The 17,571-nt window shown below is 38.8% G+C and overlaps 2 long non-coding RNA genes and 2 other non-coding genes across 4 annotated transcripts; 2 read left to right on the forward strand and 2 right to left on the reverse strand.

The window, feature by feature from the left end:
• Window positions 1-2,619: 2,619 nt before the first annotated feature.
• LOC109878000 (uncharacterized) lies at window positions 2,620-5,733 on the forward strand. The gene is made up of 3 exons (XR_004206918.1): window positions 2,620-2,955; window positions 3,183-3,460; window positions 3,813-5,733. It is a non-coding gene; the product is annotated as an uncharacterized LOC109878000 (long non-coding RNA).
• Window positions 5,734-5,781: 48 nt separating this feature from the next.
• LOC116360130 (uncharacterized) lies at window positions 5,782-6,574 on the reverse strand. The gene is made up of 2 exons (XR_004206919.1): window positions 6,505-6,574; window positions 5,782-6,271 (listed from the first exon to the last, which is right to left on the reverse strand). It is a non-coding gene; the product is annotated as an uncharacterized LOC116360130 (long non-coding RNA).
• A 9,347-nt stretch (window positions 6,575-15,921) lies between these two features.
• On the forward strand, window positions 15,922-15,993 carry trnae-cuc (transfer RNA glutamic acid (anticodon CUC)). The gene has a single exon. It is a non-coding gene; the product is annotated as a tRNA-Glu (tRNA).
• Window positions 15,994-16,149: 156 nt separating this feature from the next.
• trnae-cuc (transfer RNA glutamic acid (anticodon CUC)) lies at window positions 16,150-16,221 on the reverse strand. Its single transcript has one exon. It is a non-coding gene; the product is annotated as a tRNA-Glu (tRNA).
• Between the last annotated feature and the right edge of the window lie 1,350 nt (window positions 16,222-17,571).

Genomic DNA, 17,571 nt, shown 5'->3' on the forward strand with positions numbered 1-17,571 from the left:
ATTCCAGTCCATATCACTAGTAATATAGTCCTATTCCATATCACTAGTAATATAGTCCTATTCCAGTCCATATCACTAGTAATATAGTCCTATTCCAGTCCATATCACCAGTAATATAGTCCTATTCCAGTCCATATCACTAGTAATATAGTCCTATTCCAGTCCACATCACTAGTAATATAGTCCTATTCCAGTCCATATCACTAGTAATATAGTCCTATTCCAGTCCATATCACTAGTAATATAGTCCTATTCCATATCACTAGTAATATAGTCCTATTCCAGTCCATATCACTAGTAATATAGGTCTATTCCAGTCCACATCACTAGTAATATAGTCCTATTCCAGTCCATATCACTAGTAATATAGTCCTATTCCAGTCCATATCACTAGTAATATAGTCCTATTCCAGTCCATATCACTAGTAATATAGTCCTATTCCAGTCCATATCACTAGTAATATAGTCCTATTCCAGTCCATATTAGTAATATAGTCCTATTCCAGTCCACATCACTAGTAATATAGTGCTATTCCAGTCCATATCACTAGTAATATAGTCCTATTCCAGTCCATATCACTAGTAATATAGTCCTATTCCAGTCCATATCACTAGTAATATAGTCCTATTCCATATCACTAGTAATATAGTCCTATTCCAGTCCATATCACTAGTAATATAGTCCTATTCCATATCACTAGTAATATAGTCCTATTCCATAACACTAGTAATATAGTCCTATTCCAGTCCATATCACTACTAATATAGTCCTATTCCAGGACTATATTACTAGTCACTCTATTACTATATTACTAGTGACACATTGACTCTGTACCGGTACCCCCTGTATATAGCCTCCACATTGACTCTGTACCGGTACCCCCTGTATATAGCCTCCACATTGACTCTGTATCGGTACCCCCTGTATATAGCCTCCACATTGACTCTGTACCGGTACCCCCTGTATATAGCCTCCACATTGACTCTGTACCGGTACCCCCTGTATATAGCCTCCACATTGACTCTATACCAGTACCCCTGTATATAGCCTCCACATGGACTCTTTTACCGGTACCCCTTGTATATAGTCTCCACACTGACTCTGTACCGATACCCCCTGTAGGACCAGCCCTGTAGGACCAGCCTTGGTTATTCCCCTGCCTGGGGACTGCAGATGGAAATAGCTGCTAGCTAAATCTGGTAGGCTACAACCCATCATTTTCTCAAGTTGAAATTATACTTGTATTTTTGTTCTACATTGTCCCTGTTCAAATAAACGTAATAAATTAATAGTTTAACCAACTCTGCCATTGCCATTCGACATATTACCAACCTGTCTGTCAGGATATTACCCTACTACAACCCATAAACCAGGTAGCTGTGTACCTACTACCAACCTGTCTGGTTGTATATTGACCCTACTACAACCCATAAACCAGGTAGCTGTGTACCTACTACCAACCTGTCTGGTTGTATATTGACCCTACTACAACCCATAAACCAGGTAGCTGTGTACCTACTACCAACCTGTCTGGTAGCATATTGACCCTACTACAACCCATAAACCAGGTAGATATATACATACATACTAATTAGCTTTTCTGAACAAAATAAGTTGACAAAATGTATGAAATGTGTTGCTTAGCTAACTTTTCTAAAATAAAAGGACCCGACAGTTGAGTCAATTTGCCAGCCTGAACTCATCCACTCACGGGCTGAGTTCGCAGTGCATCAACGCCACTGAACAGGGGTGTATTCAGTAGTGCACACAGTAGCAACAGAGAAACGTTTTGCAAAAACAACAAGAGTTTCTATTGGTCAAATACAGGTCGGTCCCTCCCGTTAGAACGCCCGGGACTTTTGTTGCCAACGTTACGTCGTCCTTAATACACGTCCATAGAAATAAACCTGTTCATGTAAAATGTTCATGTAAAACAATTGGTCTCTAATCCTGTGATAAACCACGATATTTTCCATCTTAAATTAAAACAAATGTGTTACCTTCATGGCGCAGTTGTTTCAAAATTACAGAAGCATATGTACTTTTTACTTTCACTTTGAATTTATTAGGAGCCTCCAACACTGTAAATAGACTCGGGATTGTTAATGCAAGAAGCACTTTTTACTTTCACTTTGAATTTACTGGGTGCCTCAAAGCTATATAAACCCTGGGTTGTTGATGATATGTGTTGTCAATTGAGCGGATTTGAAGCCACCAGTCGGCCATATTGCCACTCCACAGTAGGAACAGGCCTTCATAGGAATGAATGGAATTCTACAGTATTTCAATTAAATGTTTCAAGGACAAAATTACAAAAAAGTATTTGTGTTGTTGTAAAGGGACAGTATCATTAGTAATACTTAGGAATACATTAGTAATACTTAGGAAAATGTTTTGGTATATATTTTTGTATTTGTTTAGCTCACATATAATATAATATGTATGCATTACGATGTCTTTAATATAATACACGTGGCTAAAAACGAATGTAGACATTAAGAAATGCATTTCAATAGCTTCCAATATATTTTTTACACCAGTGAGGGAGTCCCAAGATGGATGCGTTGGGCGTCAATACAGCGCCCTCAACAAATCATCTAGTGTATATATAAATTATTGGGTAACTCCCCAGTGTGTTTGTGGAAATATTAAATTTTTTCACCGCGTAAAAGGGCCACGGTTGGCAGCAGGGTGGAGCATTGCAAGTTTAATGCCGTGTTTAGACATTGTTCTCTTTCTTATGTCTGGTCTTCACAAGAGAAGGTCACGGGTTGTTTTATACGAGTATCTTTCATTTATTTGCACCGTAAACTCAGTCCTTTGTCTGGACAATTGTTCCTTTATGATCTAGTCAGGTCAGTACAATAGTAAAATGCTCTAAACACGCTCTTGTGACAAACACACTTTGCTGTCCTGTTTTCTAATCGTCCACATGGCTGGGAGAACCTATTCAAGTAAGTCAATACATTTCTAAAATGTAGTTTTAAAAAAAACGATGTATTATTAGCTAACTAGCTACAGTGCTGAAATGAGCTAGCTAGTTGGCTAGGGACCTATCTAGCCAACGTTACATACTGTATAGATAAGTTAATTAGATATCACCAGCTACCTAACTTCATATTTGCTAGCTATCTTGATGTATTTATCCCTGTATAAAAACAAACTCCAAATGCATTTGTAGGTAGCTAGCTAACAGCCATGGAGAAGGGTGAAAGGATAGCAACCCCAACTGTGGATAGGGCAGGTACGTTTGTGTAGTTCCAGTCCCTAGAAGTGAGAACCGAGATAATAGTAACATACTATTCAGTGCGGTCTAATTTGAGTATAATGAAGTCTGTTTCTTGTGAGGTTTTCTGTCCTCGGTTTACAGAGAGCTGTGAAATCCTGTCTACTCAAAGGGGTGCACGTTTTTGCACTGCACAGCTGACACAAAATGATCAACTCATCAAGCTTCAAGTGGTAATTATGTATTCATTTGTGATGCTGTCCTTGATATAGGCGGCAGGATAGCCTAGGTGGTTAGAGCTTTGGACTAGTATCGAAAGGTTGTAAGATTGAATCCCTGAACTGACAAGGTAAAAATCTGTCGTTCTGCACCTGAACAAGGCAGTTAACTCACTGTTCCTAGGCCGTCATTGAAAATAAGAATTTGTTCTTAACTAGTCAAATAAAAATAGGATCCTGCTATTTACACATGCATCTATCTATCCAATGTTATCATGATTTGTTATAAGGGATATTATACTTTAGTAATCCACAATGACCTGGTGATATAATGTCAATATTAGACTTAAATTCCATGTTCCTACAGATACCTTGTAACTGGAGATTCCTTCAAACCGATTGCCAACAGTTAACATGTAGGGCACTGCAAGGTTGGGTGACCAGGGCCATCTGGGACTGCCTCCTGGAGGAATTCAGGTGTGTGAAGGCTACCTGTGTCCTGAATAATGTCATGAGGATGGACACGAGGACCAGGAGGGGGGGGATCTGTGTGCTGGATTTCTTCACCACATACTTTTTTTGAGGAGGGTGCTGTTCCCTGCCAACCCCATAGACTACACTATGCACAACCAAAGGCTCTTAAGAGCATTCACATTGCAATAAGAGTATTCTTCCATTTACTTAGCTATGTCAACTGCAGTTATATCAGTTTGATCTCCATCTCTTCATTCAAAGACTCAATCATGGACACTCTTACTGACAGTTGTTGCTGCTTTGCGTGATATATTGTTGTCTTTACCTCCTTGACCTTTTGTGCTGTTGTCTTCGCCCAATAATGTTTGTACCCTGTGCTCTTGCCATATTGTTACTACCGTGTTGTCATGTTGAGTTGCTACCATGTTGTCATGTTGCATTGCTACCATACTGTGTTGCTGCCACGTTGTCTTAGGTCTCTTTATGTAGTGTTGTTGTCATGTTGAGTTGCTACCATGTTGTCATGTTGAGTTGCTACCATGTTGTCATGTTGAGTTGCTGCCACGTTGTCTTAGGTCTCTTTATGTAGTGTTGTTGTCGTCTCTTGTCATGTGTGTTTTGTCCTATTTTTATTTAATTTATTTTAATCCCGCCCCCGCAGGAGGCCTTTTGCCTCTTGGTAGGCTGTCATCGTAAATAAGAATTTGTTCAACTGACTTGGCTAGTTAACTAAAATATAAAATTCCCAGTCTCTCTTTTTTTGTATTTCTACTTCTCAGGTGAGGGTGCTGTTTAGGTAAGGGAAGTATTATTAAAGAGATGCTTTACATTGAAATAGAGATGCAGTAGTCCCAGAGTTAATGATCCAAGATCAGTTTATATTATACAGGAAGTATTATTAAAGAGATGTAGTAGTCCCAGAGTTAATGATCCCAGGTCAGTTTATATTATACAGGATTATTAAAGAGATGTAGTAGTCCCAGAGTTAATGATCCCAGGTCAGTTTATATTATACAGGAAGTATTATTAAAGAGATGCTTTACATTGAAATACAGATAGATGTAGTAGTCCCAGAGTTAATGATCCAAGATCAGTTTTGCATTTCACCTCTTGATGATTATTATGACAGACTGTTAGTTTAAGCCTTGTTTTTTTGTTGTTTTTTTATTCAGTCTCTCCATATGCAGGAATTTATTTAAAAATAAATTCACCTTTATTTAACCAGGTAGGCCAGTTGAGAACAAGTTTTCATTTACAATTGCTACCTAACTAAGATAAAGCAAAGCAGTGTGACAAAAACAAGAGTTACACATGGCATAAACATGTATGTTTTGATGTGAGAGAGGATGCCAACACTCGGTCCCGTCATCGCCACCTCACTCGCTCTTAAGATAACCTTCGGGCCGACTAGGAGCCCAAGGCTGGTTAGAAGGCACTGATGTAATAGTTATGAACTGAGAGAATATTAGGGTAGCACTGTGATTCATTAATCACATGCTGTCTTCCCTGCTCCTCTGTTCTTACCTCTTTCCATTTGTCTTCTACACCTCTCTCCACCTTTGTTCCTCTGTTCTTACCTCTTTCCCTTTCTGTCTTCTACACCCCTCACTCCCCACCACTTTGTTCCTCTGTTCTTACCTCTTTCCCTTTCTGTCTTCTACACCTCTCTCACCACCTCCTTCCTCTGTTGTTATAATGCACACCAGATGTGCATTGAAGTACAGATTGAACTTGTATTTATAATATATTACAATATTTATAACACTTGTATAATGAACTTATTTCAATAAAGCGTTTCACATTTTCTACAGTGTAATTTGATAGTCCTGGTATTGGATATGACTGAAGAATGAAAAAAGAAAGACATTCATACTGCGCCTTTTATTTGCGAGTGAGTGGAGTACATGATCAGTGAATATATTAAATGTACAGGCTACAATGTGGGATTTCAATAACTACATGTATATACGACTTGCAACCTTTGCACAATGTTATATTATATTCTACTCAATCCATAGGGTCCATTAATGTCATTCAGACTGTTTTGAAGATACAACAGGCTATGATAGCTGAGGTTCATAGCTAGGTTCTGAACAAATTTGTATACCAAACGTTTTAGGCTTCATACACAGATCGGCTACACATATATAGGCATACAGATATTTTTATTCTGCACTGCACAAGAAGCAAGAAAATAGCTAGCTACGATACTTCATCTGCATTGTAAATATCAGCAAGGCAAGCTTACAAAACGGTACATTCAATTTGCAGTAAATGCTTTAGCTAGCTAGATTATTAACATCTACTGTTTCACAAGACGTCAGTCTGGTTTGCTGGTTGTTTCAGGAGTCCCTAAAACATTAAACAACCAGAATTACAATGTCATACTCATGTCACAACACCCATAAAGCTAGTCAGCTAGCTGGCTAATGTTAGCTAGTCAGCTAGCTTGCCGAATAGCGATTTTCGTAAGTAACTTTATGACAGAAAAATGCATAATCGTTTGTCTCCACACCAACTAGCTAACACATTCCTCTCACATCTACATTTTTAGTATGAATCGTTATGACTTTATCATTAATTACATTTGCTTCCGTCCCGGTATTTCTGTCAGCCATCTTTGCTGGAGATAGTCTCCTGTTGTGGGTTTCACGCGTCAGATTCGTTATGGGAGCCACTCGATATGATTGGTCATCGTCATGAGAACCATTCGATATGATTGTTCTTTGTCACAGGAACCCCTCGATATGATTGGTCATCGTCGCGGGAACCACTCGATATGATTGGTCATCGTCACGGGAACCCCTCGATATGATTGGTCATCGTCACGGGAACCCCTCGATATGATTGGTCATCGTCACGGGAACCTCTCGATATGATTGGTCATTGCCCAGCGATCGCCGCTTGTGATTTGCGTAAAGTTGAGATAAGTAAATGAATGTTTTCCTCAACCTTTTATCATCATATATGCCATAAATTGTACGTCTGCATTTTTATAGTGCAGGTCTTCTCATTAGTGTCTTATTCATCATTTTAGGCAATGTTAGAATGATGCATTTAATTGTTTTTCTCAAACTTTGTGTGTTATAATTATCTCTGGTGATTTTCTCCATGAGGAGCGTGGTAAGTTACAGACTCAACAATATTTTATTATATTATAGTATACCGTCCTTGTAACCATGGTTGCTTCCCATTCAAATATTTGTTTTCAACAACAAGTTCATTAATAAACTAATGTACTTCCAGTTCATAATGTGAAGGTTGTTTTGTTTGTTCAATGTGCTGTCTGTGCGTCTGTAATATTGTCTATAAAGGTGGATCCTCGTGATTGTATTGTCCTTCCTTTTTAGACAACATAACATTACATAATAACATACTTCAGATGGTAGGCTAACCGCTGAGTCTGGGTCTCTCTTTTTCTCTCTCTGTGGTGACTTAAAGAAGAGTAATATCTATCTGGATTTCTGTTGATGTCCATTTTGAAAGCGCTGAACGAATAGGCCTACATCGTCGCAGCTCGTTTGTTTACATTTGCTCATACTAAGTGCTAAGTGTTTCATTATATGAGAACTAACATTATGATTTTACTGAATATAAATGTAATAATGTTTCTGTATGGTTCAAAGGTTTTTAAAAAATCATGTTGTCGTACGTTATTATCGAAGGAGAATGCGGTTCTTATCGACTTACACAAATCCAGAAGGAGTAAGTAGAACCCATATTTATTTAAACAGCCGTAAGATCCACTGTCTGGACAGCTTTATGTAGACCCTAAACGTTTGTGGGCACCGTTTCTCACCGTTATAGTGCATTTAATGTATTGTTTAGACTTGTGTAGTGGCTTTGCTGGCATGCATTTTTTTTTAATGGGTTGTTTGCCCCACCAAGATTGCCATGCTAGAATCGCCACTGATTCCACCACCTACTGTATCTCAACTGGTTGAATGAACGTTTCCAAAAGGCTTTCCCCAAAAACCTTCTAAATTAAATGTTGACTGCAAAGTATGCCTACCTGGCAGAATGATATGATGATGATTTTGTATCAATCGGGAGGGTATTTGTTTAGCAAACTCTGCTATCAAACTGTAGCCTGCCATTACAAATTGTAGCCTACAGAAACACTGCTATTCAAAAACTAATTTCTACATTTCATTGAAGGGCAAATTGGCAGGATTTTTCTCTTTTTTTAGAGAATACCTATTTCTCCAGGCACCACTTGGTTTAATTTAAAAGTCATTGTCTTTCACAAAGCAAAGCTCACAACACGTTTCATATGATTCTCTTCTCATTCTGTATGAATACATTTGACCATTACTTAATCCAACTGCGCTTAATGGTTAACCACTTAACCGTTTGGTAAACATATAGATTTTGTGTACTATCAATGGATTTTGAGAACTACAGAAACAAAATGTGTGTTTGTAAAGTATAAACATCTAAATGACATGTATGATACATGATAACCATACAGAATGACTACTTGTTATTGATAACTGATTTCACATAGTGGTAACCACAATTTGCTTGTTTTTTAAAATCATATGAGCAAAGAATATTCAATTGTATTTTGAACGGCAAGTCAGACAAAATTAAACAGGCCTATTCATGTAATGAATATGAATTTGGAGGGCAGAAATGATTAAATATTAAAGCATAAGACCTCTTACTAAAGGTTTCAGTCATTGAAAGGTTATACTTAAACCAGAACTGGTTCTCTAGCAGATTAGTAAGAATGTCTCACCCCATGTTCTAGAATGTTCAATGTTCTAGAATGTTCAATGTTCTAGAATGGCCTTTTTCCCTCTATTCAGATTACAACTTTTCATCTCCCCTCAAAAAATAGCAATTTGTTTAAACAAGCCATAGAAAGTTGTTTTGCAATTTCATTTTAATCCACCAGAAAAGACAGAACAAATATAACAACAAATATTATGGTTAAACTCAAATATACTAATTGATAAAAAAAAAAAACATTCCTTATGGAAAGAATGGTATAATTTTTGTAAATGATATCATAAATAGGACTGGTAGAGTTATGTCACACATGCAGCTAACAAAACTATATAGAAATATCTGCTCTACCCAAAATTACAACCGACTAATTGCAGCATTACCGCAAAAACAGGAAAGTGGAAGGGGAGAAAGTAAGGAACTTGTCTGTCGGAATTAAAGACCAAAAATGGTTAAAGAAAATTGTGATAAATACAAAAGTTGACCAGTTTAATTTAAGGACCAAAAACTTTACAGCTGTGACATATAGATTGCAAACTAGTTGGGAAGAGATTTTCAATGTACCGATTCCATAGCACATGGTTTATGAACTTGTTAGCAGTTGATGTTTACTCTTTAATAGCACAAACCCCAAAGCAAATCAGGGGGAGGAAAATAGGTCAATTCAAAGAAGATAAATCATAGATGTTATGCTGAGAGGTAGATAGTCATTCTCCCCTGTCCTCAGTGATTCTCTCCAGTGGTTCTCTCCTGTGATTCTCTCTCCACAGAACAAAGAGACAGGATGTAGTTTTATAACCCAGCCCTAGCCTGTGGTTGACCAATTAGAATTCCTTCCAATAAAACTAGCCAATGGCCAAATAACAAGTATCATATTTCAGAAGACATATTCCTCCCATGTCTCTGAACCATGGATCAATAATTCCCTATTACAGAAAAAATACAATTTCCCTTGATTGTCAAATCAAATCAAATGTATTTATATAGCCCTGTAATAGGGTTAGAGGCAGAGAATCCCAGTGGAAAGAGGAGATTGTTAGTATTCTATTGACTCTCCTCCTTTGACCTCTTCTACTCTGTCTCTAGGTTTTGTATTTATCTTCAAAATATTCTTACACCCTCCCAGACCATTTAAAAAAAAAGAAATATACTTAAAATGTATTTTTAGAAAACAATAGAAAACATGAAAGAAATAGACATTATGGAAAAAAAAGCAGTAAGCATATAATCATTGACATTAAAAACCTTAACCAGATATTCTACTTTCTATTTACAATAAGAAATTGATTTCAAACAAAGTTATAGAAAATAAGAAAATAAGTATTACCATGTGTAATGATGTCCCTTAGGACTCCTACCACATCCTGTATCAGGAGGAAACTCACGCAAAAATAAATAAAATAATTGTCTACAAGACAATAATATTCAATCGTCCTGTTGGCAAGGTAATCATTTACCAAGTCTTTTAAGTGACCAGCTCTTCACACTGGTATCAGTCCCATAGATAACTATTAGACATGACCAGCTCTTCACACTGGTATCAGTCCCATAGATAACTATTAGATATGACCAGCTCTTCACACTGGTATCAGTCCCATAGATAACTATTAGACATGACCAGCTCTTCACACTGGTATCAGTCCCATAGATAACTATTAGATATGACCAGCTCTTCACACTGGTATCAGTCCCATAGATAACTATTAGATATGACCAGCTCTTTCACACTGGTATCAGTCCCATAGATAACTATTAGATATGACCAGCTCTTCCACACTGGTATCAGTCCCATAGATAACTATTAGACATGACCAGCTCTTCACACTGGTATCAGTCCCATAGATAACTATTAGATATGACCAGCTCTTCACACTGGTATCAGTCCCATAGATAACTATTAGATATGACCAGCTCTTCACACTGGTATCAGTCCCATAGATAACTATTAGACATGACCAGCTCTTCCACACTGGTATCAGTCCCATAGATAACTATTAGACATGACCAACTATTCACACTGGTATCAGTCCCATAGATAACTATTAGACATGACCAGCTCTTCACACTGGTATCAGTCCCATAGATAACTATTAGACATGATGTTCTGACAGTCTGCCGGTAGTGAGAAAGTCTTCTTCAGTTCAGGGTAGCCTAGTGGTTAGAGCGTTGGACTAGTAACCAAAATGGTGGCAAGATCAAATCTCCTAGCTGACAAGGTACAAATCTGTCGTTCTGCCTCTGAACAAGGCAGTTAACCCACTGTTCCTAGACCAGTTAACCCACTGTTCCTAGACCAGTTAACCCACTGTTCCTAGACCAGTTAACCCACTGTTCCTAGACCAGTTAACCCACTGTTCCTAGACCAGTTAACCCACTGTTCCTAGACCAGTTAACCCACTGTTCCTAGACCAGTTAACCCACTGTTCCCAGGCCGTCATTGTAAATAAGAATTTGTTCTTTAACTGACTTGGCTAGTAAAATACATTTAAAAAATTCCACTGGTTGATAAGGACTTTTCTAAATGAACACTTCACCGGTGATCTTGTATCATTTCAGGTACAGTCCTTGAATCGAATGGATATTGCCTCAGCTTCAGACGGAAGATTCTCATAACCTGTAACGAAGGAAACAAAAAAAGTGAGAGTAACATGTCCTGGTTTAAAGAGAAATTGATATATCTTTATCTCTTTATATTGCTTTATCTTGGCCAGGTCGCAGTTGTAAATGAGAACTTGTTCTCAACTGGCCTACCTGGTTAAATAAAGGTGTTCTCAACTAGCCTACCTGGTTAAATAAAGGTGTTCTCAACTGGCCTACCTGGTTAAATAAAGGTGTTCTCAACTAGCCTACCTGGTTAAATAAAGGTGTTCTCAACTGGCCTACCTGGTTAAATAAAGGTGTTCTCAACTGGCCTACCTGGTTAAATAAAGGTGTTCTCAACTAGCCTACCTGGTTAAATAAAGGTGTTCTCAACTGGCCTACCTGGTTAAATAAAGGTGTTCTCAACTGGCCTACCTGGTTAAATAAAGGTGTTCTCAACTAGCCTACCTGGTTAAATAAAGGTGTTCTCAACTAGCCTACCTGGTTAAATAAATGTGTTCTCAACTAGCCTACCTGGTTAAATAAAGGTGTTCTCAACTAGCCTACCTGGTTAAATAAAGGTGTTCTCAACTAGCCTACCTGGTTAAATAAAGGTGTTCTCAACTAGTCTACCTGGTTAAATAAAGGTGAAATAAAAGAAAATAAAAATATTTCACACAGATTTCCCAGAGTAAGAATGTTCCGATTTTCAGGAAAAAGTTGGACACTTCACCTAGATATCCCTAATATGACGACTGTGGTGAACAACATAGAAGCGTATCAGCTTCTGATGATCTTACGATGCTTCTTCGCCCTGAGCTCCGAGCTGCAGTAAACTGCTCCGCTTCTCACTCCACTCCAGCTCTGGTTCGCTCACATACTCTTGGTCGCGCGTTGCATTTTTTTGGGGGGGGGACTACTTCTAAATTGCACCGCGTCCGTCGCGTGGCATTTCCTGGAGAGCAGGATTTTGTTCCAGACCTAATTTTAAAGAGATAGCTCACCTAAAATGTACTAAAATCTGAATGTTTGTGTCCTTACTTTGAAAGTGTAACGGATGTGAAACGGCTAGCTTAGTTAGCGGTGGTTCTGGTGTAACGGATGTGAAACGGCTAGCTTAGTTAGTGGTGGTTCTGGTGTAACGGATGTGAAACGGCTAGCTTAGTTAGCGGTGGTTCTGGTGTAATGGATGTGAAACGGCTAGCTTAGTTAGCGGTGGTTCTGGTGTAACGGATGTGAAACGGCTAGCTTAGTTAGCGGTGGTTCTGGTGTAACGGATGTGAAACGGCTAGCTTAGTTAACGGTGGTTCTGGTGTAACGGATGTGAAACGGCTAGCTTAGTTAGCGGTGGTTCTGGTGTAACGGATGTGAAACGGCTAGCTTAGTTAGCGGTGGTTCTGGTGTAACGGATGTGAAACGGCTAGCTAGTTAGCGGCGGTGCGCGCTAAATAGCGTTTCAATCGGTGACGTCACTTGCTCTTAGACCTTGAAGTAGTAGTTCCCCTTGCTCTGCAAAGGCCGCGGCTTTTGCGGAGCGATGGGTAACGATGTTTCGAGGGTGACTGTTATTGATGTGTGCAGAGGGTCCCTGGTTCGCGCCTGGGTATGGGCGAGGGGACGGTCTGAAGTTATACTGTTACAAAAGCAGTCTTTGGACAAGGAGACTGCAATCTATGATTTGGTCGCCCACTGCCATCAACCATTAATATAAGTATTTCCTGTGCAGAGCGTTCCCACTGACCTTCCTACTGTTTCTAGAGAACAGTAATCAATCCATGGACCTTCCTACTGTTTCTAGAGAACAGGAATCAATCTACTGACCTTCCTACTGTTTCTAGAGAACATGAATCAATCTACTGACCTTCCTACTGTTTCTAGAGAACAGGAATCAATCTACTGACCTTCCTACTGTTTCTAGAGAACAGGAATCAATCTACTGACCTTCCTACTGTTTCTAGAGAACAGGAATCAATCCACTGACCTTCCCACTGTTTATAGAGAACAGGAATCAATCCACTGACCTTCCCACTGTTTCTAGAGAACAGGAATCAATCTACTGACCTTCATACTGTTTATAGAGAACAGGAATCAATCCACTGACCTTCCCACTGTTTATAGAGAACAGGAATCAATCCACTGATCTACCCACTGTTTCTAGAGAACAGGAATCAATCTACTGACCTTCCTACTGTTTATAGAGAACAGGAATCAATCTACTGACCTTCCCACTGTTTCTAGAGAACAGGAATCAATCTACTGACCTTCCTACTGTTTCTAAAGAACATGAATAAATCTACTGACCTTCCCACTGTTTCTAGAGAACAGTAATCAATCCATGGACCTTCCTACTGTTTCTAGAGAACAGGAATCAATCTACTGACCTTCCTACTGTTTCTAGAGAACATGAATCAATCTACTGACCTTCCTACTGTTTCTAGAGAACAGGAATCAATCTACTGACCTTCCTACTGTTTATAGAGAACAGGAATCAATCTACTGACCTTCATACTGTTTATAGAGAACAGGAATCAATCCACTGACCTTCCCACTGTTTATAGAGAACAGGAATCAATCCACTGACCTTCCCACTGTTTCTAGAGAACATGAATCAATCTACTGACCTTCCTACTGTTTCTAGAGAACAGGAATCAATCTACTGACCTTCCTACTGTTTCTAGAGAACAGGAATCAATCCACTGACCTTCCCACTGTTTATAGAGAACAGGAATCAATCCACTGACCTTCCCACTGTTTCTAGAGAACAGGAATCAATCTACTGACCTTCATACTGTTTATAGAGAACAGGAATCAATCCACTGACCTTCCCACTGTTTATAGAGAACAGGAATCAATCCACTGACCTTCCCACTGTTTCTAGAGAACATGAATCAATCTACTGACCTTCCTACTGTTTCTAGAGAACAGGAATCAATCTACTGACCTTCATACTGTTTATAGAGAACAGGAATCAATCCACTGACCTTCCCACTGTTTATAGAGAACAGGAATCAATCCACTGACCTTCCCACTGTTTCTAGAGAACAGGAATCAATCTACTGACCTTCCTACTGTTTATAGAGAACAGGAATCAATCTACTGACCTTCCCACTGTTTCTAGAGAACAGGAATCAATCTACTGACCTTCCTACTGTTTCTAGAGAACAGGAATCAATCTACTGACCTTCCTACTGTTTCTAGAGAACAGGAATCAATCTACTGACCTTCCCACTGTTTCTAGAGAACAGTAATCAATCCATGGACCTTCCCACTGTTTCTAGAGAACAGGAATCAATCTACTGACCTTCCTACTGTTTCTAGAGAACAGGAATCAATCTACTGACCTTCCTACTGTTTCTAGAGAACAGGAATCAATCTACTGACCTTTCTACTGTTTCTAGAGAACAGGAATCAATCTACTGACCTTCCTACTGTTTCTAGAGAACAGGAATCAATCTACTGACCTTCCCACTGTTTCTAGAGAACAGGAATCAATCTACTGACCTTCCTACTGTTTCTAGAGAACAGGAATCAATCTACTGACCTTCCTACTGTTTATAGATAACAGTAATCAATACATGGACCTTCCCACTGGTTTTCCCCATTCGCATGTCTTGCAATCTGATTTAATTTAATGTCGGAATAAAGTGTCAAACCACCTACAAAATATGTTTAAAAAAATATATATATATATATTAGCATACTTTAAATGTTCATCCCCCCAAAAATCTCAGATTAACAAAGTCATTGAATTTTGAGTGTTAATTTAATATTCAAATCATTCTGAATACACCTGACCTGTGTTTTTGGTCAAATATGTAGAATTACAGGAGATGAGCTTTATAACAGACCCGCCTAGGCAACATCTCCCTCCAAAGCTTTCTTCAGAAGTTGGCAGCCCTGAGTGCACTTTATAGGGAACAGAATTCCATTCAGGACACAGATGTCACTGAGAGACGCGATAAAGTCATTATGATGATGGACAAATAGGCGGCTAAAAGTTATGACTGATTGACTCCATTTAGCTATTGGCATTGACTCATTAGACAGTCAGACTGAGATAGATAGATAGATAGATAGACCATTTTTATTTATTTAGATAGATAGATACTGTAGATATATAGATAGATAGACGTGGCTTCTGTATGACAGTAGTGAACGTAATACAACACAGACTACGCTACCTGTTGCCCCAATAATGTTTGTTTGATGTATGCTTGTACATACCTGGTTATTGGTCCTTAGCTCCTGCTGTCAACCCGTCTTCATCATCAAAGACCCACCTACAGAGTTTGCTGTTTTGGCGACTTTTATCCGTGGTTCCACCCGCCCGGGCCTCTCCTGCCGCTGGTTCTGCTAGACAGTCGGACTTTCATTAACATCAGAGTGGAACAGATTGACTTTGAACTCCGAAGGACGAAAGGCCAGAGCTAGCTAGCTGTAAACCACATAGCTAACGTTAAAGTCTCCACAAGCGTCACTTCCACTAAAGTTAGCTTGTTTACCAGACAGAAAGCCTACAGTGCTGAGAGGTGGAAGCCGTGCACACAGCTTCTGGATGTGTCATTGCAAAGATACTGTTAACTTTGATCTGCGGTAATTGTTTCTTTTAAAGAAAGAGCGACAAGTTAAACTTCCAGTTGTAAGTCAGAGTAATCAGGTGAAAAGTCAAACTGTCCTTTTGATAGTAGCTTTCCCTGGTGGTCTAGTGGTTAGGATTCGGCGCTCTCACCGCCGCGGCCCGGGTTCGATTCCCGGTCAGGGAACACACCTTTTTTTTTTATTTGAAATCGAAAGGATGTCAGAAAGTAACACGGTAAACCTTCGCTTTCAAATACAACTGATCAAATGTGGATTTACATAATTTTTTGGGTAACATTTAAAATGTAAGCGTTGTTTTAATCAAATAAAAAAACAGTGTGTTCCCTGACCGGGAATCGAACCCGGGCCGCGGCGGTGAGAGCGCCGAATCCTAACCACTAGACCACCAGGGAAAGCTTTTTGTCATCAAGTGAAAAGTCAAACTGTCCCTGACACAAGTAGCTTTCCATGGTAGTCTGGTGGTTCAATTCAGGGAACTATTTTGAATCTTACAAAAGAGTATGTAAATCCACATTTGATCAGTTGTATTTGAAAGCGAACGTTTTCCGTGTTATTTTCTGCCATCCTTGTGTCTGCCTCATGACTTTGTTTCAATGAAGGCTGCCGATTTTAATGTTTGCCATTTTTCGGTTTTTAGATTTCTTTGTTGTTGTTTCTTGGTTTTACGTTTTTTAAATGTTTTATTTCACTGTTGCGTGTTCAGACGCTGTGAAATGCTACCCCCTCCCCCTCCACAGTTTGGAAAGCTTTGTACATTTCCCCTGGTAGTGTGTAACTAAACTACAGATTGAACAATGAGACAGATATTTCACAGGATGTATAAATGTGAAGCATCCGGGTTGACGTTTCCACTCACTACCAAATATGGTAGTGAGAGGAAGCCCAGTGCCCACTAGTGGGAGCAGATGGTGCGAGATGGATTTTGGCCAAATTTCTGCTAATTTTTTTTTATCGATGAAACGTTTGATCTCTGCTCCTTGCATGTTCTGCCCACTAAGATTCATTTGTTTCCATTGGAAACAACAGGCTGTGGTTCATCTTGGATAAATTAGACACATCTTTGACTTAACAGTAGACACTCTGGTGGTGTCTAACAGTTGAAACTCTTACCCTCTCGTTTTTTGCCTTCATTAACCTCCTGTCTTATGTAACCATACCAAACGTAACCTATCATACTAAATGGAGTCTATCGGATTTACATACAGAATAACATGAAATGGTCTGAGACCAGGGAGGAAGTTCTGTACTGTAATGAATACGTTCTGTCCTGTAATGAATAAGTGCTGTCCTATAATGAATAAGTGCTGTCCTATAATGAATAAGTTCTGTCCTATAATGAATAAGTTCTGTATTGTTCTGTCCTGTAATGAATAAGTTCTGTATTGTTCTGTCCTGTAATGAATAAGTTCTGTCCTATAATGAATAAGTGCTGTCCTATAATGAATAAGTGCTGTCCTATAATGAATAAGTTCTGTCCTGTAATGAATAAGTTCTGTCCTATAATGAATAAGTTCTGTCCTATAATGAATAAGTGCTGTCCTATAATGAATAAGTGCTGTCCTATAATGAATAAGTGCTGTCCTATAATGAATAAGTGCTGTCCTATAATGAATAAGTTCTGTACTGTAATGAATAAGTGCTGTCCTATAATGAATAAGTGCTGTCCTATAATGAATAAGTGCTGTCCTGTAATGAATAAGTTCTGTCCTGTAATGAATACGTGCTGTCCTATAATGAATAAG

This window comes from Oncorhynchus kisutch, unplaced genomic scaffold, assembly GCF_002021735.2.
Source record: "Oncorhynchus kisutch isolate 150728-3 unplaced genomic scaffold, Okis_V2 Okis07a-Okis12b_hom, whole genome shotgun sequence".
Taxonomy (NCBI): Eukaryota; Metazoa; Chordata; class Actinopteri; order Salmoniformes; family Salmonidae; genus Oncorhynchus; species Oncorhynchus kisutch.